General features: G+C 37.6%; 1 non-coding gene across 1 annotated transcript; it reads right to left on the reverse strand.

Annotated features, from left to right (window-relative positions):
* Window positions 1-5,595: 5,595 nt before the first annotated feature.
* On the reverse strand, window positions 5,596-5,701 carry LOC125149722 (U6 spliceosomal RNA). Its single transcript, XR_007146029.1, has one exon. It is a non-coding gene; the product is annotated as a U6 spliceosomal RNA (small nuclear RNA).
* Window positions 5,702-10,708: the final 5,007 nt, after the last annotated feature.

Genomic DNA, 10,708 nt, shown 5'->3' on the forward strand with positions numbered 1-10,708 from the left:
CCATAGAAACATAAATTTCCAACTACAGTAGAATGTAGTGAATTACATAATAGACTTAGGTGAAGAGTTAAATGATAATATAGGGGAAGAATCAGCTCACACTGCCTGCGAGAGGTTGGAAGACTTCTTAGAGAAGGGTGGGGAGGTTTGAGGGAAGAAAATTCCTTTGGAAGACATAATCAAGTGGCAGAATTAGGTATATTCAATGAATGGCAAATGGCTCTTTGTAGAGATGGAAATCAAGTTGGAGGTGGGGGTTTGGAGAGCAGGGGAGTTTTGCTAAACAGATTTGAGTCCAGCTTGTGGAAGCCTTGAATATCCTGATACTATGAGTTTGTTTTTTTTTAGTTGAAGGAGGAGAAAGGTGCCTCTAGAAAGAAAGGGAAGAATCACAGGAGTGGATTTAATTGAGGAACAAAATGCCTGAGAAGGTATAATTTAGTTATGGTTATGAAAATGGAATAAGGGAGACAGCAAGGAAAGAGATGAGGTAAACCTAATTAGAAGGATGAATTTTGAGGTTAAAATAACAGGTAGAAATTATTATCTAGAAATTTCTTTTTATGTTCTTCAGTAACAGGAAACCCTTTTCAACTAATATCTTAGTGTCTACTAATTGGCAGTAGCTGAGACCAAGGCCTTTGAGAATGGTTGATGGGACAATTAACTGTAGCAGCAAGGACAACAGTGAATTGGTGCTGGGGATATTGCAGACAGATGCAAGAGAGAGCATGAGCATATGCACACGAGTGGGGAGGGACAGGGGGGTGGAGAGGATCCTAAGCAGGCTCCATGCGGTCATCACCTAGCCTGATGTGGGCTTGATCCCATGAACTGTGAGATCATGACCTGATCTGAAATCAAGGAAGAGTCGGATGCTTAACCAACTGAGCCACCCAGGTGCCCCAAAATTTATAACTTAAAAACCTTAAAAAATTTTTTTCACTTAAATTTTGTTTTTTTACTGTTTATTTTTGAGACAGAGAAAGAGAGAGAACACGAATGAGTGGGGGAGGAACAGAGAAAGAGGGAGACACAGAATCTGAAGAGGCTCCAGGCTCTGACTTGTCAGCACAGAGCCCAACACAGGGCTTGAACCCTTGAAGCAGGAGATGATGATCTCAGCTGAGATCATGATCTGAGCCCAAATTGGACGCTTAACTGACTGAGCCATCCTGGTGCCCCCAAACCCTTTTTTTTCCTCAAGGGCTCGTTCTAGTTTACAAGATACAAGATTGCCTACCAAGCGCTCAGGAAATCTGTGTGCTTATCCTTGTAAGTTTCTCTGAAGCATAATTGGCCCATTAAGCACCACTGAATGGTAGGAAGCCCTTCAAGATGGTCAGGCCCTAGAGAGAGAGAGTTCTATGTGTCCAGCTTGCCTTAAGTGTGATTTTTATTGACACTGGGGCTTTAAAGGGTTACAGGATTGCACCGTGGCTGGGAGGCCATTGCACACATATTTCGGGGTTTCGACGCAACTTGCATTATTACAGAAATGTGAACAAACAGGATTAAGAGATTCTAAGTGACCTCTATATCTTACTGTGAATCCCCAGGACTTCAAATAAAAGAAGGAAAATCCTCACTAACTTGAGATCTTATACAATATTGAGAAACAAGTTAGCATGAAATTGGATAAGTGAGATAAAGTTTTGAGAGTGTTCTACACTAACTACAAGATCTGAATTGGTATCCTGTTTTTGTCAATTGCAGCCAATTTTTTTTTTGAAGTAGTTAGAACCAAGTAAGATAATGTTTCTGGAAAAACTTTGTAAACATCAGAGTTGTACATATATGACACGTTAGTAGTCGCACCATTTTTGTTTGTGAGACACTTAAATATCACGTGCCATGTCTAACACATAAGTGCTAGAAATTGTTGATCTCAGACTTAAAAACAAACAATTCATATTCCATATTTTAAAAATCAAGTTTATTTTTATTATAAAAATAATGCCTGCTTATTATAGAGTTTACCACATAAAAAATAGACCAAAAAAGTCATGTTTTTGTCACTCAAAGCCAACACATTCTGATGTGTTTTTCTTTAGAGAGTTCCTGTGAAAATGTGTAATTTGCTTCATATAGTTGTGATCATACTTTATACAACGTTGAATTGGACTTTTTCATTTAACGTTGAAACATAAGGATTTTTTCGTGTTAGTTTAACCTTAAAGAAAGATTGTTTTTAGCAACTTCATAGAATTCTAACCACTGAATATGTCAGTCTCCTTGTTAGTCTCATAAAAAACATTCAGGGTCTGTGGTTTCTGCTGTTATAACATGTTCTTGTGATAGCATATTTTAGTTTGTTCTTATGTTAGGGTATATCTGACTTAAAAGCACAAAACTCAGAATGAGGTACATAATTATAGGAAAGGCATGAAGAATGAGGCTCAGTACAAATACTTTTGTTCTTGTTATCTTGATAGTATAGGAGAATTATCTAGATTGGGGTCCATAAACTTTATAAAAGGCCAATGAATAAACACTTTAGGCTTTGTAGGTCATAGATCCTCTGTATAAAAACAGCAATAAACACATCGCATCAACATAAGAAAGGATAAAAACCATATGATGATTTTAATAGATGCAGAAAAGGCATTTGGGAAAGTCCAACATCCATTCATGATAAAAAGCCTTTAACAAAGTAGATTTAAAGGGAACATATCTTTATAGGCCATATGTGAAAAACCCACAGCTGATGTTTTAATCAATATGAAAAACTGAGAGCTTTTCCCCTAAAGGGAAATGAGACAAGGATGTCCATTCTCACTACTTTGATTCAACACAATACTGAAATTCCTAGACATAGCAATCATATAAGAAAAAGAAATAAAAGGCATCCAAATTGATAAAGAAGTAAAACTTGCATTATTTGCAAATGACATACTATGTATAGAAAACCCTAAAAACAAAAAAACTATTAGAACTAATAAATGAATTCAGTAAGGTCACAGAATACAAAAACAGATAGAAATCTGTTGCATTTCTATACACTAATAATGAAATAGAGGAAAGAGAAATTAAAACGATCCCATTTACAATTGTATCAAAAATAATAAAATACCAAGGAGTAAACTTAACCAAAGAGGTAAAAGACCTACACTCTGAAAACTATAAAACACCGATGGCAGAAATTAAAGACAACATAAGCACATGGAAAGATACTACCTACAGACTGGAAGAATAAATACTGATAAAATGTTTATACTACCCAAATCTACAGATTAAATGCAATCCCTATCAAAATACCAATAGTATTTTCACAGAACTAGAACAAAAAGTCCTAAAATTTGTACAGAACCATGAAAGACCCCAAATAGCCAAAGCAGTCTTGAAAAATAAAAACAAAACTTAGGTATCACAATTCCAGATCTCAAGATAAATTACAAAATTTTAGTAATCAAAACAATATGGTACTGGCACAAAAATAGACTTATAGATCAATGGAACAGAATAGAGAGCCCAAAAATAAACCTGCAATTACATGCTCAGTTAATTTCCAACAAAGGAGGCAAGAATATCCAATGGGAAAAAACAGTCTTTTCAAATGGTGTTGGGAAAACTGGACAGCAAAAGAATGAAACTGAAATACTGAAACACAAAAATTCAAAATGGATTAAGAACCTAAATGTGAGATCTGAAACTATCAAAATCCTGGAAGAGAGCATAGGCAATAATTTCCCTGACGTTGGCCATAATACTTTTATAGATGTGTCTCCTGAGGCAAACAAAAGCAAAAATAAGCTTTTGGGACTAAATCAAAAATCTTCTGCACAGCAAAGGAAACAATTAGGATGGGAGATGATATTTGCAAAAAACATATCCTATGTAGGGATAATATCCAATGTATATAAAGAACTTACACAACTCAACACCCCAAAAATGAAATAATCCAGTTTAAAAATGGGAAGAAGACATGAACAGACAGTTCTCCAAAGAAGACATCCAGATGGCCAACAGGTGACATAAAAAGATAATTATGTCACTCATCATCAGGGAAATGCAAATTGAAACCACAATGAAATATCACCTCACACTTGTCAGAATGGCTAAAGTCAAGAACACAAGAAACAACAAGTGTTGATGAGAATGTGGAGAAAATGGAACCCTTGTGCTCTGTTGGTGGGAAGGCCAACTGGTGCCGCCACTGTGGAAGACAGTATGCGTTTTTTTTTTTCTAAAAATAGAATTACCATATTATCCAGTAATTCTACTGGGTATTTACCCAAAGAATACAAAAACATTAATTCAAAAGGATACATGCACCCCTATGTTTTTAGCAGCATTATTCACAATAGCCAAATTATGGAAGCAACCCAAGTGTCTATTAATGAACAATAAAGATGCGGTATATACCTATGATGGGATATTTCTCAGCCATAAAAAAAGAATGAAATCTTGCTATTTGGAACAACATGGATGGATTTAGAGGGTATAATGTTAAATGAAACAAGTCAGAGAAAGATAAATATATGATTTCTTTCATATGTGGAATTTAAGAAACAAAAGAACAAAGAAAAAGGCAAACCAAAAACACACTTTGAACTATAGAGAACAAACTGATGGTTACCAGAGGGGAGATGGGTGGGCAGATGGGTGAAAGAGATGAAGGGGATTGAGCACACTCATAATTACGAGCCCTGAGTAATGCATAGAATTGTCAAATCACTGTATTTTTATGCCTGAAACTAATACTTTATATTAACTACACTGGAATTAAAAGAAAAAAATAATTTAATCATCCATAAGCTGTATGTAAGTGAATAGGTATAGCTGTGTTCCAGTAAAACTTTATTTATAAGAAGAGTCAGTGGACTGAATCTGACCCCTGTGAGGTGGTCTATTGGACTCACGCTCCTGATTATGGTTCCAGTTACCTATGTAGCATGACAGCCTTGTCAGGCACTTTCCCTAGAAGAGTACATATTAGAGGTGAGGACATCCTTCCCATTTTATTCTATATAACAGATACTTAAATAGTCCTTTTTATATGTCAGGTACAGTTTTAAGTGCTTTAAATAGATTTATTCAGTGAAACTTTAATAAAACTGTGTCGTATTTCTATGTTGTCAGGTTTACTCGTCTATTAAATTCCTTAAATCCATCCTTGCCCCCATTTGAATACTCCAGTGTACTCGTTTCCCCTGGTTTTCCAAAAACCAGGCTGCTGTTAAGAGAGGACAGTTCAGGTCATTTACATCAACTTGAGTGTTAATAAGCATTGAGAATAGTATCCCAAGACATGCTTTTCCACTAAGGAGAGATTGGGAACAATCTCTTTGTCCCCAATTCTCACCTATAAAATGGGGGACATCGATGGATTTTACTTCTCACTGTAAATCAGAATAATCATGGGGACTTTTAAAATATCTCTACTTTTTATGTGTCTTCAGGGCTGGGATTTAGGTATGTATGCTTACCAAGATTGATAGATTCTCAAGAAGTGGGCCTGGTGGTCCTCAACCTTGTTGCACACTGTAGTCACCTGAGAAGCTTTAATAGCTACTGATACTTCAGCCACAACTCTGAATATTTTTATTTGATTGGTCTGGGATATGGTCTGGGCATCAGTATTCTTTAAAGCTTTTTAGGTGATTTTGCCACTGAGTTATACTGTCACTTTTGTGCAGGGGCCCTGCTAATCTTCCTTGTATCCTTCCAATTTCAGTGTAAGTAATTCCAAAGCAAGCACCACTGAGCTGTACCCAAGGTAATCATGTGACTAGTGTTTGCAGATGGGTTTTGGACAAATGTAAGATGTTTTTTTGTTTTTTTTTTTTTAACATTATGTAAGAATCTATTATTTTACATTAGCTTGAAATATAAAGTGGAATATGGCATTTAGGTTATGGAAAACTATGGTTAACCTAGGCCATGTTCAAGTGGTTACTTGTGGGTCACAGTATCCAAACTTACCCAAATTATTTGGAGAATGCTGCATAACTGCTTAGGACCTTAATAAAACTACTCTGAAAGATATCTGCAGCTTAACAGGACTCATGATTTAACTCACAACCTTCTCATGAAAATCAGAATTTAACTGTAGCATATTAAATAACTGTATTTTTAGAGCAACTGAAGTGATGTCCTGAGACCATATTGAAGAGCAGAGCCTGTTGCTGCTTGTTTGAAACTAAATTCAGTTAGAAGATTTGGGTTTGTGCATTTGAGGGTTTAAGATTCAATGATCAATCTATCCCAAAACTAATTTATATCCTACATTGGTGTAAGAAAGGCACTCTTCTCTGCTATGGAGGATAGTAAACTTGAGAAAATAAAATCCCTATCTTTCAGTGATTTATAATCTTGATGATAAAACTTAAACCTGAAACATATGGCAGTCAACACCAAATGCTAGCTGCGGTGAATTCAGAATAGCAAGGCTGGTCTATGCACAAGTGGTAATGAGAGATGGCATAGGTAGAACGGTGCTGTTTTATGCAGTGTGAGCCACCTTTATGAGAACACCTGGAGTGTTGAGAATGCAGATTCCTAGGACACATCCAGGCCCACTCAGTCAGTCTCTCTGGGCTACGACCTGGGAATCTGCCCTTTAAAGAGACTCTTCAAATGGCTCAGTTGGTTAAGTGTCCGACTTTGGCTCAGGTCGTGATCTTGTGGTTCGTGAATTGGAGCCCCATGTCAGTCTCTGTGCTGACAGCTCAGATCCTGGAGCCTGCTTCGGATTCTGTGTCTCCCTCTCTCTGCCTTCTCCCACTCACGCTCTCTTCCTCCCCCTCGAAAATAAATAAACATGAAAAAAAATTTTAAAAATAGACCCTTCAAGCCTTTGCTTTGTACACAAAGCTGGAGTACTGTTGATGCAGTAGAGGCAAAATAAGCAAGGCCTTTTAAGATGGGTTGGGGTTAGGGGATAGGATTAGTAGTTCACATGTATTGAATGCTAGACACTGTTTCAAGTGGTTTAAGTGCATTATATTCTTTAAACTCCCCCCAAATGAAAATTACAAGGTGTTTTGTTATTATCCCCACTTGACAGATGAGAAAACTGAGGCACAGGAAACTTGAGCAGTTCGCTCCAAGTCACACAGATAGTAAGTGACAGAGTTAAGATCTGGGGACAGGCAGTCTCACTCCTGGCCCTATACTCCAAACCACTTTTTCTCTAAGCCAGAGGCAAGGAAGAAAGAGCACATTAATTCTGACAGACTCATAGATTCATATGAACACATGGATGAATTCCCTATAAACACAATTTATAAATGGCCTGAAAAGGAGTTACTGAAATTTTTGTTAAAAGCAGGTGAGAATTATAGTATAGTCCCTACGCACAAAAATAGAGTTCAGCTGACTCTGTTGCCACTGAAGGATGAAGGAAACATTGTGGAGAGGCTGTATTTCAAGGCCCTGGTCCCATGTAAAAGCTTCCCAGAGATCTAGAAATTGGCAGGATGGCTGCCAAGGATCCTGAGTCTGAGGAATATTTAATGACCATCAGTTATCGAGAGGCCGCTGCTCCCTGTATGAGCAGCTTCAATCCAGGTACAGTGGAATCAAGTCGGTGAACCTGGACTTTTGCACCAAACCAGAACAGTTTAATTAGCCACCCTTCCTTCTCTCATTTGAGGCTGGGATCAGGTGAATTTATGGTCAAGAAAGTGAAGTTTTCTTCAGAGAGTGGAATGTATTTTGGAGGTACCTTTAACTTGAACAAATATTCTTGTGGGCATTTGGGGGCATCATTGTGGGAAACGGTGAGGGGCTGATGCACGCAAAGCAAGAGCAGAATCTTGAAGGTAAGTGGGGCACAGCGACAGCTGGTGGCACAAGAGATACTGGGACTATGGCAGCTAGATGAGCCCTGGTTGCTTCATGTGCTGTGTAGCAACTTACAGCGTTGGCCACAAAAGTCATTTCTGAACAGGTAAATGCACCAAAGGTGAGACAGAACCAATTATCCTTGACAGTGTAACAGACACATTAAAACCTTTAACTCATTGGTTTTCAGGGACCTTCGTTTCTTCTTGGATATTACCATTGACCTCTCAAGTAAACCTATCTTAACATTGAAGAAAAAGCTGTTAGAAAGTCCATGTGAAATATGGAGCACATCAAACAGGAATTAGATAGTTAACATGACATGTGGCATTGCTGCCTACTTGAACTTACCTTCTCCAGACTCATTAACAGGTGCTATCTGTAGCTATCGATTGTTTTAAAATGTATTATTCTAGTATGGTAAGGCCCACAGATGATGGAAGAGAGGATTACCATCAAAAAGGCAGTTTGTTACTTGCAGTTTGTTACAGTTTGCGAGGGGAGGGGGCCACACCACATCACATGGGGCCATCTGTGCTAGGAGGCACTAGGGTAGGTCAGGAGCCAGGAGAAGACATGGGCTAGACTTTTCCTTGTGACCTTTGAGGGAAGGAATGGGTGAGGCAAGGTAAACTGATTTAGGATTGACTAAATGAATAATGTCATCCAGCCTTAGGGCCTAGAGTATGTTCCTAGCTGCCTGATACCTGGTCCTGGGGTGTTTAGGGAAGGGGAATATTGGTTCTTCAGTGTGAGAGCACCAAAGAGGAGGATGGGGATGGGCTCTGGGTTGCTTAGTTTGCATATGAAAGGTATATTCCTAGAGCAAGTGTTTATAGTAGGAATTAGCAAGGCCTGGAGGAAGTAGTCTGTCCCTAGTCAGGGTTCCAGATGTCAAAACATCAGGGAGAAAAAGAAGATGAATATGCACATGGCGGGTGCTTTATTTTAGGATCTCTAAATACCAACAGTATGATTATTTCAGTATGAGAATGACTGAATTTAGGAATGTTCCAGTAGAACTTGGCTGTCTACATGGATTTCAATCAGTTTATAGAAAGGACAGCGCCTTACGTGCTGATTTGAGTGACAAAGCATAGCTGAGCACCTACCATCCACATTTCAAGGCAATTGGGCTGCTCTTTCCTCATTTCTTCACATGCAGTATGATCGGAAGAAGTTGGATGAACTCCAGACATTTGATTTCATCCTACTATATGCTCCAAGTAGTCACTGCTTGAGTTTCTTGATCATAAGCATTTATTTCCAGTCCTAGAGCACTGATGCAATATGGTTTGTTTTGCTCAAAATGCATTTTACTAATTTTAAAGCCTATAGAGTTATCAAGGATATAAAACAGCCACTTGAATTTTTTGTGAGATAATCTATGGTATTACAAGAGGAAAATTAAATGGCTAAACTATTTTTAAATTTGCAAATCCTCCATTGCCTCGGGACAGATCTTCTGAGACTATCAAGTGTCTACTATCTATATAGGTTTTACTCCCTAATAACCTTAAGAATCATTTCTTTTAGAAATCCTAATTTGAATTGTATTACAAAAGCAATAACCACTGTGTGTACAAAATATGGACAACTCAAATCCCAAAGATAATTACTTCTGAAAATTTTGAAATGTATAGTTTCAGATATAAAATAAAACATTTTTAGAGAAAACTTAACTCGCTCCATGAGTGCTTACTATTTGTAACTTAGATATTTCATTTTATAAAATGTCGTGACTATATTTTCATGTCTAAAAATAGTTACTACATGATAATGGCTAATACCCCATTATATTTTTGCACTAGGATTTATTTAGCCAGTCCCCTATTTTAGGGTGTTTCAGTTATTAAATATGTTGTTAATTTCCTTAGGTTAAATTATTAGAATGGGTAATGCTGATTCAAAGAGAATTCATGCTTTTGATTCTTTTAATACATAAGACAAAAATAACTCCCAGAGAAGTTGATATAATTTACTCTGTCTTCACAAGTATAGAAATATCAATTTAATAGCCAAGAGGTTATTTATTGTTTTCATTTACATTTCTTCCATTACTTAACACGCTCTACCGGTTTGTTTGTTTTTTTCATGTGCCTATTGTTAGTTTGTATTAATTCTTTGAAATAATGCCTGTTTCTTTGACCTTTTATCTTTGTGTGGGCTTATAACTTTTTTAAACTTATTTCCTAGAACTCACTGTGTTTATAACACACTAACTAGCAAATTCTTTTGATGCCCTGCATCACATACCCTTGACCTACCTCTGAGTTCAGTCATGGCTGCGGACAGTAGTTCTTTACAAGGTCAGATTATCTGACCTGCATATTATGTCTGTTTACCTTCTGTATTAGGGAATTCTCCAAAGCCTCACCACCTTCCTGGGTGGGATGGGTTAATCCTTAACTAATGGGAGATGGGAAGCCGTGGGGCAGAGCTCCAGAGTCCCTGCCCTGGCTGATTAATTTGGGACACCATGTTGTGTGTTTTTCACAGGTCCCAATGGCTACCATGGCCTTCAACAATGACTTTGATGTTTGTTTCCTCTTCCTTTCCACTTTCCCTTTCCCTTGTTCTCTCATTTCTACTCCCTGGTGTCACTGTGTACATAAGCACTCAAGGCCTTGTCTCAGGCTCTGTGTTTAAGGGATTTTAAGTCAAGACATTAACTCCCTTCTTTCAGAGACTAGTATTTTAAATTTCTGTCCAGCTTGGGCCAACAGAATTGTTTATGTAAATTGACCCTTTACATCTGTTGATACTTTTCTCTAGGTCTCCAGCTGTTTTTGTTGTATGCCAAGCATATTGGTTTCCCCTTGTTGCTATAACAAATTGCCACAAATTTATTGGTTTAAAACAATACAAATTTATTTTCTTACACTTCTGTAAGTCGGGAAACTGAAATGGGTCTTACTGG

This window comes from Prionailurus viverrinus, chromosome D3 (genome assembly GCF_022837055.1).
Source record: "Prionailurus viverrinus isolate Anna chromosome D3, UM_Priviv_1.0, whole genome shotgun sequence".
In the NCBI taxonomy this organism is placed as follows: Eukaryota; Metazoa; Chordata; class Mammalia; order Carnivora; family Felidae; genus Prionailurus; species Prionailurus viverrinus.